Here is a 20,588-nt window from a genome sequence, read left to right as displayed (position 1 = left end):
TTGGGGAGGAGGAAGAATACCAGCGTTATGTCAATGAACCAGAAACGTTGGTATTTAGTAATTGCAAAAGGAGTGCTTCTTAAGAGATCAAAACTGTTCTAGACATCTAGTCTGGAATATGTCATCTTAGGTGGAATCCCTTATTTTTTATAGGCACATCCTCTTTTTTTTCAAGACAGTTAGTTTATGCCTGCAATCTCAACCACCACATCAAGGGCCTTTCACACCATGCAAATTAAGTGCAATGAATCCTCTTTAACTGTCATGACCCCATCCTGTGGAATCCTGGGATCTATAATTTCAAGAGGGCCACTTAGAAATCTCAGGATGCATCGACATTGTAGATTCAATTCCGTTTGACATCACTTTTTTTTCATCTCAGGAGCGACTTGAGAAACTGCAAGTCGCTTCTGGTTTGAGAGAATTGGCCGTCTGCAAGGACTTTGCCCAGGAGACACTCAGATATTTTGATGTTTTACCATCCTTGTGGGAGGCTTCTCTCGTGTCCCTGCACGGGGAGCTGGAGCTGACAGAGGGAGCTCATCCACGTTCTCCCTGGATTCGAACGCCAGATCTGTTGGTCTTCAGTCCTGCCAGCACAAGGGTTTAACCCATTGTGTCACTGACAGCTCCACCACTTTAATTTCCATGCCTCAATGCTATGGAATCATGGGAAATGTAATTTTGCAAAGTCTTTAGCCTTTTCTGACAAACGGTCCTGGTGGCTCAAACTACAGTTCCCATGTTTCCATAGCACTGAGCCAAGGCAGTTAAAATGGTCTCAAACTGCATTAATTCTACAATGTAGCTGCACCCTCAGGCAGAATGGTCTTCTGATGCCTCTGTCCAAACAACAAATCTTAGGATTTCATAGGAGAGTTTCTTAATACACTTTCTACTCCAGGCATTTGCTGATGTGGACTTATAAATTCATAGATGTGAGGAAGCCTACATATGGTAGAAAAGGTATAGCTTCCTCAAACACTGCAACCCGCAGTGTAGTGAAACACAGAGGAGGATCTGTTCACTGAGCAGACTCTCAGCCCAGTGCCTCCCCCCCCCCCCACATCTTTGAATTGCCATCCAATTATCTGATCAGGTCAGTCAAACAAAGCAGAAGAAAGCTGGCTCAAAGCATGGTTGCCCTATGCATTATACTTTATTACTACAGAAGAAAAATCAAGTATTTAACCTTCCTCTGTCCTGTTTCTGCTATCCATTTGAGTCAGAGAGCAGTAGCTGTTGCTGTTACTGGCAGTGGGAACATGGTACTTCGGGATAGCCAGCATTAAAAGAATATCAGGAGTCTGGGACTTTATTCACATTGTCTAAAACCAGATGACAGATTCAACTGCAACCACCATTAGAAGTCCTGAAAGCAGACCCTGAAAGTAACTAAGTTCAGTTAGTTCCCTCAGGGAGATAAGGTGGATTATAAATATAGTATTACATTATTATTATTATTATTATTATTATTATTATTATTATTATTATTATTATTTGAAACACAACAAGATGAGTCCACAGCAGACACTCTGCTGGCTGTTGTATTGGATCACACGTCAGACACTTCCCAAGTGTCTAGGACTGTGTGATGTATCGGCGAATAATGTGTGCAGATCCCAGTAAGGTGGCCTTTTGCAGCTGGCATATGGTAATTTTGTCAGTGCCAAATGTGTTTAAATGCAGGCCAGGGTCTTTAGGCACTGTACCCAGTGTGCCAATCACCACTGGGACCACCTTGACTGGCTTGTGCCAGGGTCTTTGCAGTTCGATCTTTAAAGCCTCATATCATGTCAGCTTTTCCAGTTGTTTCTCTTCAATCTTGCTGCCACTTGGGATTGCAACATTGACAATACATACTTGGTTTTTTAACAAGATCATGAGGTCAGGAGTATTGTGCTCGAAATCTCTGTCTGTCTGAATCTGGAAGTCCTAGAGTAGCTTGACGTATTCATTCTCTGTAACTTTTTCTGGTTTGTGATCCCACCAGTTCTTTGTTGCAGGCAGATAGTATTTGTGGCACAAGTTCCAATGAATCATCTGAGCAGCGGTGTTATGCCTCTGCTTGTAATTTGTCTGTGTGATCTTCCTGCAGCAGCTGAGGATGTGATCTATTGTTTCATCTGCTTCCTTGCAGAGTCTACATTTGGGATCTGTCATCGACTTTTCAACTCTGGCTTTGATGGCACTTCTTCTTCTTCTTCTTCTTCTTCATTCAATTCCCACATAACTTTCATAACTTAACAAGAGATCACTTCAGTGTAGGGTTTTTGTTTTTTATTTTTTCATGTCAGGAGCGACTTGAGAAACTACAAGTCACCTCTGATGTGAGAGAATTCATCATCTGCAAGGACGTTGCCCAGGGGACACTGGGATGTTTTGCTGTTTTACCATGCTTGTGGGGGGCCTCTCTCATGTCCGTACATGGAAAGCTGGTGCTGACAGAGATAGCTCATCCGCGCTCTCTCCAGATTCGAACCTCTGACCTGTCGATCTTCAGTCCTGCTGGCACAAGAGTTTAACCCATTGTGCCACTGGTGGCGTAGTTAGTGTAAGTATACCTTTATAGTTACTTTTATAGTTCTGGAGGTGTGATAGTACTCAGTATTGGAAGAGCTATCTCACAGGGTTGATGTCCTGGCTGTAGCTTGTGTTCCATTATGGTTGATGGCCTGGGGATGAAGTGGATTGGACTGTGTATTGAACCACAGGCCAAGGACATATTGTAGGATGTATATATTTTTAAAAAATAAATCAAATAAGTATTATAGTTGCTTTTGAGAAAATAAATGCATTTTTAGTGGTAACTAATCATTTTGGGACTTGAATCTGGAAATGTAATTATTTTTCATTTCAAATTTCTGAGCCCTTCCTATCTCCACATCTCAAGGCATAGATTTATTTTGCTATTATTTAAACACCATCAGAATGTCCCATTTGAAGCTATATCAGAATGTCCCATTTGAAGCTGTACTTTTCCTTTTGCTGAAACCCAAACCCATACTGTTTGGAACGTTCATGAATACATAAAAATGTGACTGTTCCTTTTCTAAGATCCTTTGTGTGTCATGTCTTTTATTAGCATAAAATGAATTCCCCCATCTGAAGATTCAGAACACTAATAATGCCTCTCTGTGTGTGCATATGCGTTTTGTGCGGTAAGGATGGGGAAGCTTTATTCCTTCAGCTGTTTTGGCCTTCAGTGCCCGGAAGTCCTAGTGAGACCAATAGTATAGATTTACTGGAAATTTAGTCTAAACATCTGAAGGGTCAAATATTCCCCACCCATTTGTATCTTGTGTTTCTTATAATTTGTGTACGTACCTTCGAATCAGCTCTATAAATTTCATAAAGTTTTCTAAAGCAAGGAATATTCAGTGGCAGTTTGGCCAGTTCCTTCCTCTGAAATTGCCAACAGAGCCTGGTATTTGTTTGCAGTCTCCCTTCCAAGTATTAATCAGGACTGGTACTGCTTAGCTTCCAAGATCAGACATGATTGGATGCCTTTAGGATATTAAGGTCAATAGACAAGTCATCTTTCACAATAGCTCAATTTCTTGCTGGAGGATTGAACCCAAATGGTACTGTTGAGGGATTCCTATTAATTCTTTGGCCATTGACCTCTAGGGTCCCTCAAGGATCTGCTTTGTTTTACCATTCTATTTAACATATAAACTACTGGAAGATGCTGTCCAGGCTTTTGTGGCTTGGAGCCATCAGTATGCAAACAACACCCAGCTCCCCTACTCCGCTTCATCCCAATCTAAGGAAGCTGTTTGATTTCTAAACTGGTGTCTATTATCAGTAATGGGCTACATGAGGGTGAAAAAAATGCAATTTAATCCAGAAAAGGGAGAGGTGCTTCAGTTTAGTCAAAAGGCAGATCAGGAAACAAGCTTTCAGCCTGGTAGAATTCAAAGACATAGCCCTGGACTATCAGAATGCAAAGGGATTTTGTAGCACCTTTGAGCCTAAGACACTGAAGCATACGCTTTCATAAACTAATATCAAAATCATATGACACTGTCATAGCACTGTTATTTCATTTTAATTACTATGGTTGCTTCCTATGGAAATTTGGAATTTACAGTTAGGGAGGGGTATTTATCAGTCAGAGAGCTTTTGGGCTACACTATATATTTTATATATATGTATTTATATTACATGTAATGTCACTAATAATATTACAATACAATGGTATAGTGCAGTATAGTAATATATAATACTGATATTGTACTACGCTAATAATACAATATATTGTATGTATATACTATCTTGTAAGCCGCTCTGTATTCCCTTTGGGGTGAGAAGGGTGGCATATAAATGTCGTAAATAAATAAATAAAAATAAACTACTAACTGCAGAATTCCATAAAAGTCAGTCAAAGCAGTTAGAGTATAATAATAGCACTATATCAGTGTAGTGTGGTATTGAGATGACTCAGGACTTCATCATGGATACTTTAGTGTGATTAGGTCCTCATTTTCATCCCATTTGGATTACTGTAACACACTTTGCTTGGGACTGCCTTTGAAGGTGTTTGAAACCTTCAATTAGTCTACAGAGCTTCAGCCAGATTGTTAACTCAGGTTGACTACAGGGAACATACAACATTCAAGTTTCAATAGTTCTGTTGGCTGCCTATTAGTTTCTGGATACAATTCAAAATTCTAGCTATGACTCGTGTTTTCTAAAGGGTAATGTCCGGATTCCCCTACCTTGGGAACTTCAAGAGATGAATTGATCTGTGTCCAACTTCTATTACCAGTACATCTGGTAGAAACGGGGGAAACGTTCTTCCTGGTGTCTGCTTCCAGGCTATGGAACCAAAGCCTCATCATACCTTTGGAGTTGGCTCTCGGCAGCACTCCAGTTGGCTGCTGGACATCAGGAAGTTGCCGCCACATGCCTCACTTTGCCAGGCTCCTCCGGCAGCTCTTCACACAGGGGGGAAGTGTGGTGCATGCATGGAGCAAACAGCTTCCCCCATTGAAGGAATGGCAACACAGGAAGCCTCCCAGTTCTGCCCTCCTTTACCCACAGAGCTGGCACAACATCATGTGATTGGAGAGGCCCAACTCCGTGGGTAATCTGGGCTAGATTGGTGTTTGCCGCATAATCTAGGCCGTATGATGCCGTTCTCAGATTGTTCGGATTTTCACCCTCCTTGCCATTTTTTGTAGATAGGTAAAGGCCTTTTTGTTTCAGCCTTTGAGTGTTGACTCTTGAAGGAAACAAGGTCTTTCATGTGCTGTGTCATTTAGATGCTCATGAGCAATGATACCTTGTCACCCTTAGTAGATGTTCTATAATCCAGTGTTGGGACAGAGAAAGAGCAGATGGACTTGCATATTATTCAATGAAATGGTCAAACATGGTCAGTATTTGTCCACAGTCAAGCATTCCTAGAAGTTGTACAAGCATTGCAGGTGCTTTACTTTACTTTAAACACCAACTTTACTTTCAGAAACAACCACAGCAATTTTATGCCTATTGTTAAGCAAGGTTAGAAGTAAGGATATTGCTTTCCTTTTCTCTCCATAGCCCTCAAGGGCAAAACTAACAGCACAGCACAGTTTCCTGGCCTGGTTATCTTTTAAAACTGTATGCACCTTGACACAGGAATGCACTGTGGTGCAGTGGTATATTTCAAAAAGCAAACGCTCATCATGACAATCCTCATAGCTTATACTGCCAAGGACAGTCCAAAAATGCAGTTTACAAAACAAAATAGAGTTTACTAAAGATGCGGGTCTTCAGTGAAGATAATTGGTATTAACTCCACTATTCATGAACTAGCCACTCTACTGTACTTTGCACTAGAACTGGGATAGTTCAAAACAATATACAGAATTTTGAAATCCAAACTACTCCAAAATTTGAATTGTTCATGTAAATGACTGAGAGAGTGACGCCTTTTTTCCCAGACGGTTTCTGATACAAAAACTTTGTTTCATGCACAATTTTTGAAGTATTGTATAATAGTCTATGTGTACAAGTATATATGAAATAAATGAATTTTATGTTTAGATTTGGATCCAACCGCTGAGATAACTAATTGTGTACACATATGCAATTACAGGTATTCCAAAACTGGGGGGGGGGGGGGGAGGGAATCAAAATCTAAACCAAACATTTCATGCATTGATGTTGAAAACATTTATTCTCCCACTCTCCATGTCCCCAGTTCATATAAGGACTACAGCAAAACTCAGAGAGAGGGGACAGAAAACCTGAAGAGAGTGAGAGGTAACATCATCATCCATGACAATCAAAAAGTCATTGTATTCATGTTCCTTTCTGGGAACATGAATACAAGCAAGCAACAGTGGTGAAGGTTACTGTCAAAAACCATGGGTTATTTCATCTCAATTGTTGTGCCAGTCAAGAAATTACACTCTTCGGCTTCAGAAAGGTCTTGCAAGGACTGGACTTCAGTCTAGAGTAACAATAGTAAATAATATATCAATTGAAACCAAGAAGTTTTATGAATATAACAAAATACAAGGTGTTTGTATTGAATAAAACACTAAATTGTGAAGATATTTTTCAATGAATTCAATGAATTAATGGACCATATTTGGTCAACCTTTGGTTTGATTGTTGTCCAAGTCTTTTATGGCAGGAAAAACATGTAATCATACAAACAAATTTTATTCCCAGAACAATAAAAGTTCCTAAACTAGTATGTATTCCCATTTCCTCCCTAATCACAAGTGGCAGTGCTTTACCTTTTTATTATAAATCTAATAATTTGCATTCAGCATTAATGAGAAAGAAAAGGACAGTGCTTACAACACAAATATGACATGGGTAAACATGATTATACTTATCATTCTCCTACCGGACAAACAAAGGCCAATTTCCTATGAATTTATGACATTTGACCCTCCACTAGAGTCCTAACATAATTTGTAGGTGTCATCATTTCTCCCCCTTGCTATTTTATGGTTAAACTTTTGCAACCAAGACACATTTTTCAATCAGCAACCACATTCATCCTTGCTACACAAAACAAGTTATTAACATATCCCCTATCGCAGTTCTCCACCTTCCCCTCTAAGTCACATAAAAGAACAAATGACGGGAGTTCACATCCTGCAGGGCCTGAAGTTGCTGTGAAATTTGTTTTCTATGTTAATAATGAGGCACAAACACCAGATAGGCATGAGATGTACAGCACACTTGCCACACCCCCAATGAGCCATGGGATCTTTTCTATATATCAGATATACTTTGTAATAATACGTTGTAACGACTTTGGTTTATGGTAGTACTTTAAAATACATAATTAGTGCCATTAGAGAAGGAAAATTATTCTGTGGGTATGATTTAAAAAGGAACACAATTTCACATATATCATTTTGAAAAGAGCATTATGTTACAGATATTATTTTTGGTGAACAATACATTTCATCTTACATATGTTGTATTTTTGGTTGACTCTTAATTAATAGATGCCTTTCCATTTGTATAGCCTAGGGATATGGACATGGTCTTTAGTGACTTAAAATCAATGATAAACGTTTTTTATTCTTGCTGTTTCTAGTTGATTAAGGCAGCCAAAGAAGAACCAGTGAAATGGATACAGAAAGTAGTAAATGCATCTATGGCAGATAGAGTTGTACAATCTAGCCTTAAGATGACTATTATGAAACCATTCCTAAAGAAGTCCTACTATGCTAAATAATTTCTGACACTTTGTCATTCTTAAGTAAGGTTTTAAGCATGAGGTGGCATCCAATTACATGGAGTTTTTGGGGGAAACAGATTTCTGAGTAGTAATTTTTTACTTAAATTTATGCAGAGTTTGAAACTAACACAGTTGTGGTCAACCTGATTGATAATCTTTGCAAAAACACCTGACATGCATGTTGATTCTATTAAACATCTCTTTATAGCATTTGATACCACCAGGGTATTCTTCTTGGCTGCCTAGTGAGGAATTGGCATATGAGATATCATTTTATGGTGGTTCCAGTTCTCCCACCCACTCAGGCATGTAGCCAGGGGGGGGGGCTCGGGGGGCTTCAGCCCCCCCCGAAATTCTCATGGTGGTTCGCGAAAAGGCCTTACTGGTGCATTATTTAAACTGTTATGTTTATTAATATCATGATTTGATCACCATTCTCAATATATCCCATATGTATGGGGGTATTGGGGTAATGATACAAAAGGTTTGCTAGGCTAGACCCTCTTTCACTCAGACTCAGCCCCCCCCGAAACTCAGCCCCCCCCCCGAAACCCCCCCTGAAAATTTTTTAGCCCCCCCCCCGAAATGAAATCCTGGCTACGGGCCTGCACCCACTATATCCCCAGTTAATGTGATCCAGTTGAAGGGTTGTTTTCAGAAGGATATGCTAGGGGGCTCTTGTTTGGCTCTTTGGCCACTAGTGTATGGTGTCTTTCAAGATTTGATTTTGTCCCTAAATCTATGTAACTTCTACATCAATCAATGCACAAAATTGTACAACAAAGATGTTTACCAAGATATGTGTAGCAAGAAATGCCAGATGGCCAAGCTGAGTTAAGGAAAGGAAGAGGCATTAGGGATCATATTGACTAGTGACATTCTTCTTTGGAATGTTTTGTGAGAAACAAGTCTGCTCCTGCCTTGTAGGCACGAGGAAAGGGAGACGTGAGTGTTTTGAGTGGTGGAGAGCAAGAAGCAAGGGAGTGATGTATTGTGAGGGGCACCAAATTATGTGAAGGAATAGAAAGAAAGAGTGAGTAAGCAATGTGAGTAGTGGCAAGGGTAAAATATGAGAGAAAGTAGGAGGGAAAGGAAACAATGCAAACAGCATAGTATGAGAAAGAAGGGACAGACACATTGAGGGGGTAAGGTGAGGTAGTGGAAGGAGCAGGCAGTAAGAAAGAGGGAATGGAGTATCGGTTAAAGCATTAAATTTGCATAATTAAATGTAAATGTAAATGTGCATAATTTTAATTTGCATACTGAACAAATTATATGCCCAGATTGAAGGAAACAGTATGGCAATCTAAGGTGCAGGTTTGTCCTAGAACTGAATCAAACAATTAGCCAACCCATCAATCTACTAGTAATGTTTTGGGATATTTTTTTGGGAAGGAGAATGGATAATTAAGACATCCCCTCTGCTTATTTGATAGAAGTAAACTTCTACAAGGCCATATGTCCTTCTGACAAACCTGTGATGATTGATGGGTTTTTCAAAACAACATCTGGTCTTTTTCCAAACTTATTTTTACATCGGTTACTTCAGGACTGGGCCATGCATTCATGGCCCCTGCTGGCCTCAGACATCACCATCACAGGAAGAAACACTTTTAAACTCCATTTGTTTCCTAAAACCAAGCACATGGGGAGTATACAACTCACTTAGAGAGGAAAGCCTCCTGGAAATTTCCAGGGGGTACGGAACTCCCTTGAAGATCTAAAACTCTAAAAGCAGTTTGCTTTGAGCTAAAAATGATTTATTTTCCCAACCCTCAAGTGAGTTTTTTTAATCCTACTACTGAATATTGGTTGTGCACAGTGGGGTGGAAGAACCCCAGGAAGGTTCAGGTGGTTTACACAAAATGTGACAGTTTGAAATGTATTAAATATGTGGAAGCCTGACACCTTCCAATTTATCAAGCAGGCTCTCTTTAGATAATTGGTGGTATTCTCAGCTAGAACTCTAATCCTAGATAAAATATTTGGTTCCTGTCTATATTACAGAGGTGTGCAACTGCATAGCGGGCAGGGGGCATTTTTCCATTGTTGCCCAAAGTGATTCGTTCTGGCTGCTGTTTGTACAATTTTCAGGCATTGTGTATTTGTTCTACCTTTCTTTGGAGGTTTGAGGGTCTTGGCGAGTTAAGGGAAGCAAATTGCTGCAGTTTGGGCACATTTTGGCAAGTTTGGGGGCAAAAGATTTACCCCAAATCTGCACCACCAAAATTTTAAAATGGGGTCTTGTGGTTTTGATGAGTTTCTAGGGTGCTTCAGTAGCTGCACTTAGGAGTCCCATGGGCTGCATGCAATCTTTGTTTTCCTCTTAGGATGAGAAAGTGTCACTTCCTCATGGGTACATGGTGTGGTCTCCCTAGTCTCCCATGGACCTAATTCAACATTCAGACCACTATATTGTGCTAGCTGTCATATATTTAAATATAATTTGTTGAACCAGTAAAGCCGATTATTTTGCAATATGAGCACTACATATATATTTGGCTTGGGGAGTACAGAACTCAATGTGCAAACTTTTGGAAGTAATTGATGAATTGAAACTTACTTTCATCTTTTCTGCCAACCCATTAGAAACATCAGATATCAATTAGATGAGCTTACTTCCTTTTGTATTTCTAGGTGCAAAGATTACTGCAGACACAGACTGCAGCCAGGAAATCAGAAGACATTTACTTCTTGGGAGGAGAGCAGTGACCAATCTCGATAAAATAGTGAAGAGTAGAAGTATCGCACGGGCAACAAAGTTCCACATAGTTAAAGCAATTATATTCCCCATAGTCACCTACAGATGTGAGACCTGGACCATAGGGAAGGCTAAGTCATAGAATCATAGAATCATAGAATCAAAGAGTTGGAAGAGACCTCATGGGCCATCCAGTCCAACCTCCTGCCAAGAAGCAGGAATATTGCATTCAAATCACCCCTGACAGATGGCCATCCAGCCTTTGTTTAAAAGCTTCCAAAGAAGGAGCCTCCACCATACTCCGGGGCAGAGAGTTCCACTGCTGAATGGCTCTCACAGTCAGGAAGTTCTTCCTCATGCTCAGATGGAATCTCCTCTCTTGTAGTTTGAACCCATTGTTCCGCATCCTAGTCTCCAAGGAAGCAGAAAACAAGCTTGCTCCCTCCTCCCTGTGGTGGAGGAAGGAAGATAGATGCTTTTGAACTGTGGTGTTGGAGGAAAATTCTGAGAGTGCCTTGGACCGCCAGAAGATCCAACCAGTCCATACTTCAGGAAATAAAGCCTGACTGCTCATTGGAGGGAAGAATAGTAGAGGCAAAGATTAAGTATTTTGGCCACATAATGAGAAGACAGGAAAGCTTAGAGAAGACAATTATGCTGGGGAAAATGGAATGAAAAAGGAAGAGGAGCCGACCAAGGGCAAGATGGATGGATGGTATCCTTGAAGTGACTGGCTTGACCTTGAAGGAGCTGAGGGTGGTGATGGCTGACAGGGAGCTCTTCGGTGGGCTGGTTCATGAGGTCATGAAGAGTCGGAAGCGACTGAATGAATGAACAACAAACTTCCTTCTGTGCTTCTCTATTATCCATTGTGTGTGTGTGTGCCTTCAAATCAACCGTTGACTTATGTTGACCCCATTAATTTCTTTCATAAGCAAGGGATACTCAGGAGAGGTTTTGCCAATTCTTTCTTTTGAAATAGAGCCAATGATATTCCTTTGTCAATCTCCCATCCAAGTACTAACCAGGCTGACCAAGCTTAGCTTCCAAGATCATACAGGATCTGGTGCCTTAAGGGTATTTAGACCCTTTACCATAAGCTACTTTAGTTACAGGTGATGGGATCCCCAGTCCAACAACATCTAGTAAACTCCACATTCCCCACCTTTGTTTCCTCCTCTGCTAAGTTTATCTTAGACAGCTAAACTCAGAGTGATCCATTCTCCCCACTCCTTTAAGAAAAAAAAGGCATAGTAATAAGGTAATAAGGAATGTACTTCACTTTACAGCACAACAGCATAGTATTTTTCAGAGATACACTCATAAGACACTTTGGTGGCTTGCTATCCTTCATAGAACTGCTATTGAGTAAATCAGAAGGCAGAGGAACCAAATCAGAAAAGTGAGGGGACAATATAGTGGAAATGACAGCCATCCATCTCTGTGACTTCCCGATCACTACCTGAGCTGCACTGCTCCCTTCCAGCTCATCTCCATCTTGTTGCTATCTGCCTCCTCACAAATGCCATTGCTGATCTCATATAAATGTTACATGAGCTTTAATGGTTTTTGAAAGCTTGGATCCCGACACAAAATGTCGGGAGATTTTCAAACACTTTCTGTCCCTTACAGGGACTAAGGAAAGTAGGCACACAATGTTTAAATTAACCATGATAATCATCAGGGAGCTGGATCACGGGTTGGCTTCTGTTGCAGAGGGAAAGTGGCTTGTCCATTCATAATGCATGTACTAATACATAATTTCTGAAGGAAAAGTGGGGGTGAACTGTTTAAAACTCAGGAATTCATGGAACTGGGTTCAGCTCACAGTTTTCCCACATCACTATTGAGCAAGTCAAACTTGTTATGAAATGAATTGCACTGTTGACCACTTTGGTCCGGTGACTACAGCTAGGCCAGGCCTTTGTGATGGGATGCCATTCAGCTTCCATGCACATGGTCTACAGGAGTTGCATGTACATTATGCAGTCATTCTTGTGCATCCAGAAGTTATTCACATTTGTTGTAACAATCACTTGAGGGAGAAAGAGCTGAATTTTTATGTTTATGTAAACACTATCTGTAAGACATGGTGCAGACCCATGACTCTTGCATCACCACTTTTGTTTCCTTATATCATTTCCTCTATCAGATTTTACAGAGGAAGAAGCCAGGGTACTTTGAAGGTGAGTTTTTTGTCTCTTCTTCCTGTCATAATGAGGATATCACTGAGCCATTATTTTCTTTAAGGATCAACTCAGCTACTCATGCATTGGGGGGAAAGGATTTGAAGCAGTGGTGTCACCCAGTGTGGTAGCTCATGGTGCAAAGCATGGACCTCTTCCTCTATCAGACCATGCAGAATACAATGGAAACTTGGTTTATGAGTATCCCAAGTTGCAAGCTTTTCGAGTTATGAGCTATCGCCCACCTGATTTTGCAATTCAGCATGTGAGCCAGATCAAAGTTATGAGCTCTCCAAGATGGTGTCCACATCAAGAGACTGCGGTGGAGAGAGAATGCCCAAAGCATTGACTGTTCCATCATCCCCCCAAGGGACTCTCATTTGGACCTGAAGCGGACCATGTAAGGTTGGTGAGAGAGCTTGAAGGGAGCCTCTGTGGTGGTGAGAATTACTGGAGATGTCCTCACAGGCAGGCAATGCTCACAGGGTTGCCTGCTTTTAGGTGTGGAGACTGAGAGGGAGCCACCCAGGGAGAAAAGAAGGAAAGGAGGAAGGGCTGGCTGAACCCTCTGAACCCTATGAGGCCTTGGCAGATGGGTTTAATTTGTTATGTGACCGAGCTTTGGAATGAATTAATATCATATCAATGCATTTCAATGGGGAAATTTGCTTTGATGTATGAACAAATTGACTTGTGAGCTTGGTCACAGAGGGAATTAAACTCGTATGTCAAGGTATCACTGTACTTAGTAAAAATTTTGGAGCTAAAATAATAGGAACTTTGACAAATCAGTGACACTAAAAAAAAAAAAACAGCAGCAAAGAAAACAATATTTGCTTGTCGTGAGTGAAGATCAAACCGTGCAATTCAAAGTGTCATTGTAACTGAGTAATAGTGACAGCTCTATAATGACAGCTTGTACATTGGAAGGTTTTAAAAGTAAATAAACCTTATAGGCATATATGTAAGCTGGGCTTACAAAAATATTTTTATAGTTATAACTAACTGCAGATAAATTTTTACAAAAAAATATTTTTTTTTTGCCAAAACACTGCACAAACATTTTACACACAATCATTTTGGTGTCAGCCCCTCAGATAATGTTACCTGGGGCATTCTCTCACACACACCTCCTAATGATGCCACTGATTTGAAACTAAACTAAACTATGAAGCTGAGGAATCTTGACCTAAAGAGATTGGACTGTCTGTCATCTTCCACAGGGATTTCATTTTCGAGAAGAAGGTAAAGCAATCTAAATTGGTTTCTGCTGGCATACTGACCTGTTACAACTCTTACATTGGTCTCCAAACCTGACAGCATTGGAACTTCCTGAGGAGATCACTGAGTTTCACCAGAACAGGAGCTTTGGGGTTCATACTAAATGGAATCAGAATAGATTTCAAAGAGACTTAATGTTTTCAATAGAAAACTGAGATTATATTGCCTTCTTTTATTGCCTATTACTGATGAAGTCCTGTGACTCCTACAACAGCACGCTGTCTCCTCTGCACAATTTCTTATATTGGCTTTGCTTTTTGAAGAAGCTGGTAAGCTTCAAAAGTTAGCAAGCACTGTGTGGGGTTTTTTTTGTACCTTCTAGTTGATGTAATAAAGATATTACCAATGGTATATTGGATTTCAGATTTTATTAAAGGGTCAACACAGCTATCCTTGCGGTTTTCTCTTATTGGTGCTTTTAGGAATTTATATGCAATAAAAACTGTTTCTGAGTGATCAACCTATCACTTTAACTAGAATATAAACATTATTTATATATATATGAAAAACTAAGGCAATTTGGAATTGACAGTCCCAATTAATCCTCTACTGTCCCATGTGTTCATCTATTTTTACAATGCCTGTTTCCTGCTCATCCTTCCATTTCCTCCTGAGTTTACTTCAGCTGGTAGCAACTTGAGATCAAAGTGCACTAGTAGTTTGTGCTCAATGTATTGTCGAAGGCTTTCATGGTCGGAATCATTGGGTTGTTGTAGGTTTTTCTGGGCTATATGGCCATGTTCTGGAGGCAATTTTTCTCCTGACATTTCGCCTGCATCTATGGCAAGCATCCTCAGAGGTAGTGAGGTCTGGCAGTTTGTGCTCAGTTATGAGAAAATGTGAAAGTTTCAAGACATTTCCAAGATGAGAGATTATTTGAAAAAAAATAGTCCCACAAAGTGTTATAGAGACTTTTGAAATTTGGAGAGACTAGAGGATCTTTGGAATTGAGGGAGAGGCAGGCGAGAGGAGGGATTCTCCTTTCCCACGGAAGACGTCTTTGCAGAGTCTTTCCAGAGTCAGAGGTGGGAAAAGTGCAAGTTGAACCTGTCAGCAGTTTCCCACTAGGATGTTGAGCCATGAAGTATATTACTGGATGATGACTGATGAAATAATGGGGGATCCACTTTCCTACTCAAGAGCAGGAGATATGATCAAGCCCATGATAACACCCCTCCTTCTCAGCTATTTCCCATTGCCTGTTTGAATCTCTTCTCTGGATGGTAACAGATTGTGTCTCCAGTGCTTACATGTCTGACTAGACAACAACTGCAGAACATACCAAGCCCTGTTCACAAGATACAAGCAGATGTGCGGTTTTCAGTTTGGAAATGTTTTAAACGTATTGTGTTGTATTCGAGGGATCTGTTTTTCATGGCAAAAAGAAAAAAGAAAGTTCAAAACATTTCTGCCCCACTTAGAAAGTTCTCCCTGTGTTAAAGTTAGAATGTTACCCCTATGTAGACATGTCTGATTTATGTAACTGGACTACAATCATATGAATTTCCGTATGTTGTTTTTTTAAAAAAAAATATCTTTATTCACATTTTTTCAAAATACATATAGTTAAAAGAATTCAGTAGAGTTAAAAGTAAAACAGTATGAGCAGATTAGAGAATGGAAAGATAGAGGGGGAGGGGTAGTGGGTGAAAGAGCAGGCTAAGGTAGGGAAGGGGTGGATGTGTGTGAGGATAGGAAAAGTCAGAATTTCCGTATGTTGTTGAATGGCCACTTCAAGGATTCTTTACCATTGGCCCTGCTGTTGTGACTGCTGTTCAGTAACATCTGGAAAACTGCTCAATTCCCAACCCTGCTATAAAACAGAAACATTTTGCAGAACTGACACTGGGGCGAGCCAAACAAGGATCATAAAGCACTTTGGTAATTAAAAGTCTTATATCAACAATAATGACTACTAGTAGCATTTCCTGGCTAAACCCCATATGCACTGAAATCATTAATCAGACATAAATAACTGGAAGTAAGTGAAATTAATGGTGCTCCAAATGGTTACTTTGCTTATCCTAATCTTTACATAGAGCTTGCAAGTGTTTGGGAAAAGAGCCAAAAGACTATTGTAACAAGTTGGTGTTCACTGTCTCTACCCATGCCTGAAAAGCCATAGAGTAAAATTGCACACACAATTGGCAGGCATTGTTAGTTCCCAGGACAGTACAAACCTGAGAAATGATGTCTTCGAAGGTCATGCTCCCAACTCTTACCAACTGTCCTTGGACATCTGTCTAGGGGACATCTGCTTGTCTTCTCAGACTTCAGCTGGTATTAAGATCTACCCCTGGGCAGATGTCCAAGTACCATTGGAAAGAGCTGGGAGCATGACCTTTGCAGACAAGTGTGATGGATGATGTGTCATAAGGTCTAGACACACAGGTGCACTAATTAGGACAGAAGTGGAAAATTACACATAGACTGAGGGATGTTGCATGTATAAATAAGACTCCTTGGGCTATGTTTAATGAGCTTCAACACAGTTCTTGAATCACTGTGGTGGTGTGTAGTTATGGACCAGTGATAGATCTCTCTACTCTTGTAACTCAGCTCCCAGCAGATAAATTGAGAACTTGAGCGTGTCCCACTGTCTTTTCTGTATCCTTGCCATATATCCTTTTTCTGACAATAAAGCTTTAAACCATATGTGCGTTTATAGTTCTTGGTCCTATAAGAATTGTGTGCTTCTTGTTAAACACATAAGTCTCTTCTTCTTGCATTCTACCACCATTTCATTCCTCTGTTTACAATCCTTCCTTCCTTCCTTGCAACCCCTCTCCCCAAATCCTGTGCCACTGGATAAGGACATATCTTCATGCATCTGATTGTGTGGACTCTAGTCCACAAAATTATGCCATCATAATCCTGTTAGTATTTAAGGCACCACAAATTCCCATGTTGTTGTTGTTTCTTTGTCATTCATATATATTTCAAGAAAAAGCCATTTGGTTGTGAATTTGACTGGCTTCCTTTGCTTTTAAAACATCTGCTATGTTTACATAATTCATTGACCATTCTCTTGAAATGGACTAGTAATGTTGCCAGAGACTTGCACCTTCCCAACCTATGTATCTATCATGAAATGGGAAGGAGTGGGGCAAAATGACAATTTCTTGATTGATGGGTCAAGTTAAGGATGTGGTTAGAGGTGCGGGAAGGGTTGAAATTGATTTATACCCAGGTCCTTCAGTTTAACCACTAAAATTCAGAACTTGAAAATGTGACCCTGGCCATGTGGGCAAGAGGACTCTGTAGCCTTCAAAGTAATTTTTCGAAGCTCAGCAACAGCTATAGAGACAAATCCAAGGTTTTTCTAGCCTAAACATTTGACTGTATTGGCGAACCGTCCCTTTTTTAAAGAGGAAGGAAAGAAGGAAAAGTTCACATCTTCATTCTTTTGTGATGAGGCTACCAAATGGAAGCATTAAAAAAGCGCTAAAAGCCCAAGGTGCTCAGTTAAAAAGCAAAGCTACACAGGGATGCATTAACATAGTGCTTCTATCTAAGATAGTGGCAAACAGCAATCACGCACACACACATATGCTTTTCTCAGTCGTACGTAGGCCTTTGCTGAAGAAGAAGCAACATGCCCCGAGTCAGTGCGTCACATTTTAAAACTTAACAACAAACGGGAGGGAATTCAAGGGAGCAGTAAATGTTTTATAAAGCATGTCAAATGCAGAATGATTAAAGGCAGTGTATATGGGAAGCCTCAAGAAAAGGAGATTATGGCTGGGTGGTAAGAAACTTCAGCTCTTTCAGGGAACTCAGAGCAGAGAGAGAACAATTTATAATTTTGGTGTAATGACTGCAGAACAGAGACTGGCGATGCATTTATGCTGCAAGCTAATAAGAAGCTTCCAAACATTCAGACCCATGGCCCAAAGTTCCCCAAGAAACAGAAGGAATATTCTTTGTTTAATAAGTCTTCGGCAGTTGTGATTTAGATGCAGAGCATGTTGCTTCACTGCAGGGGACTGGATAATATTTATATTTCCTTTCCCCGTCCCCAGCTTTGTAGTCTAGGCTCTCAAGGAGACTTGAGGCCAACACAACACAATTGGATAAAAATACAATATGCAGCAATAGCATTTCAGGGGCGCCGCAAACTGCTAAAATACCAGCTGACAGAAAGTAAATGGCCAGAACTGTTCTTTCCCCACCTCGTGTCATTTTAAAAGGAAAGTTTAGCCATCTATTTAAAAGCAAATAGAGAACTTGTTTTTCACCAGAAGATGATTCAAGATAAGAATCAATGCCCCACCTCCTTTATCTTGTTCATGCCTAGCACTATTTTTTAAAACTTCAATTACATTTGGCCCAGCCATAAATTTTAAATGTGCACTGTACCTTGTTTAATGTTTATGTTATTTGTGTTTGAGATTTATTTTAATTGCCTTGTATTGTGTTTGTTATTGCTTGTACTGATGTATTTTGGGCTTGGCCTCATGTAAACCGCACCGAGTCCCTTGGGAGATGGTAGCGGGGTATAAATATATTATTATTATTATTATTATTATTATTATTATTATTATTATTATTGAGTCACTGCTGGGAATGTCTTATCTCTAATCACTGATTGAAAACAAGAGATTTACCCTATTTATTTATTTACAGTATTTATATACTGCTTTTCTCACCCCTGGGGGGACTTCAAAGCAGTTTACAAAAAAATGGCAAAATTCAATGACTTAGATACATAAACCAAATCATAAATCAAACAGCATATGACTAAGCATAAGATACAATAGGACAAATTCACCATAAGATAATACGACATTTAAACATGACTGCGGGTGACCAAAGCATTGAGACAAGTCACAGAGACAGCACAAGTGTTACAGTATGAAAAATGTCATATGAATTTTGAGTTTCAGAGGACTTAGAAATGTCCTAGCCAATACCCAAGCTCTTGCCATGTCAACATGCCAAGTAATAAATATTAAAACAACATTTCCTTCATGGGATGAATGGAAGTTGTTAAAGAGATGTTATCAACCATAGTTTGCCACATTTCTATTGATTTGAGAGATTAACTCTGTTGAAAAACAACATTAGCCACATGCTCACTAAGGATAGAAACCATGTGGCCCTCCAAATGCTGGAGCTCCAGATGCTGGATGAATGCTGAGGGATATTGGGAGTCACAATCCAATAACATCCAAAGGGCTGCAAAATTCTCACAGCATCATATGCAGAAGGACCAGTAAACACACAATGGCTGCATTCAAACATCAGCTCAACATAGCGTAACTATATGCAATGGGAGCACTATGCAACTCCTCTGCAGAATAACAATATACCAATGAGTAAGTGCTGTTTCAATGCACAATGCACAACTGTAATGCACAATGTGCAACCTCACATGCAGTGAACAAACAGAAGGCATAGATGAACATAGATTAGTACAACTCTGCTGCTGCTATCAGCATAATGCAGGGGTCCACAAACTTTTTAAACAGAGGGCCTGGTCACAGTTCCTCAAACTGTTGGAGGGCCGGATTACAATTTGCAAAAAGCATGAATGAATTCCTATGCACACAACACATTTCTTATTTGTAGTGCAAAAACACTTAAAAACAATACAGTTATCAAAATGAAGAACAATTTTAACAAATACAAACTTATTCGTATTAAAAAATGGAAGTGTGGGCCTGCTTTTGGGTGATGAGATAGGATTATTGTTATTGTGTGCTTTCAAGTCATTTCAGACTTAAGTTGACCTTGAGCGAGGGCCAGGTAAATGACCTTGGAGGGCCGTATTCGGCCCCCGGGCCTTAGTTTGAGGACCCCTGGCATAATGCATTCATTGCAAATTTATTTATTTTACACAATTGTACTTAAATGCATTCCCTACATTTTCAAAGAACATGGAGCCTCTGCACAAAAATAGCCAATAGAAGTGAAAAAGCAATAAATTCTGATTATGCAACAAATGTGTGTAGCTCCCATGCAAAAGCCTCCATCATTCTGAGGAACAGTCTGTTCCAAGATTCAAAGAGGTTTAGTGTTATTGTTGTTTTGCCTTTGCTCACAGGTATGAGGGGAAAGATGTGGCTTCACATCATTCATGGCAACTATAAACTTGTCCTGGTGAGTGAACAATAAGGAATTTCTTTCCTGAAGTTTTGCCTCCATTTAAGAAATTACAAGCAATCACTCAGCTCATAGGGCTAGTAAGATGGGGAAAGGGCTGTTGTATGCCTTGATCTTAAAGCTCATTGGCAGTCCATTAATGACCAGTGAGGTGTTATATAACATCTCCAAGGGGTTATGGTCTATATAGTTAGACTCAGCTCCCGCATACGTTGTGTGCTCCTCATTTACTGGTCTCTCGTAGCTCATGTTCCACACTTTATAGCTGCGGTGTACATCTGGCCTTGTAGATCAATAACCTATCCCTAGCATGGCAGAAATATGCCACCACTTTTGTTAGAAGGGAACAAAACAAATATTTCAACCTGACTTAATTTACAAGGTTGTTGAAAGGGCTTCTTGGATAATCTGCATCAACTGCTTTGATGACTTAGGGAAAGTGCAGCATGAATATTAAGCATTTTAAGTTATGAATTATTACTCTGCTCGTAATCACCTCTGCAAGTGACACTAGCACTTCACACAGCAGGCTCAGCAGCAGATGTGCTCTCCAACATTTTGCTTTCCTTTTTTTGAATCATAAAAGGAAAACAGATTCTTCTTTCTTTCTTTCTTTGCA

The sequence above is a fragment of the Anolis sagrei genome, chromosome 1, assembly GCF_037176765.1.
Source record: "Anolis sagrei isolate rAnoSag1 chromosome 1, rAnoSag1.mat, whole genome shotgun sequence".
NCBI lineage: Eukaryota > Metazoa > Chordata > Lepidosauria > Squamata > Dactyloidae > Anolis > Anolis sagrei.
The sequence above is the reverse complement of the archived record's forward strand: the minus strand, read 5'-3'. Positions refer to the sequence as shown.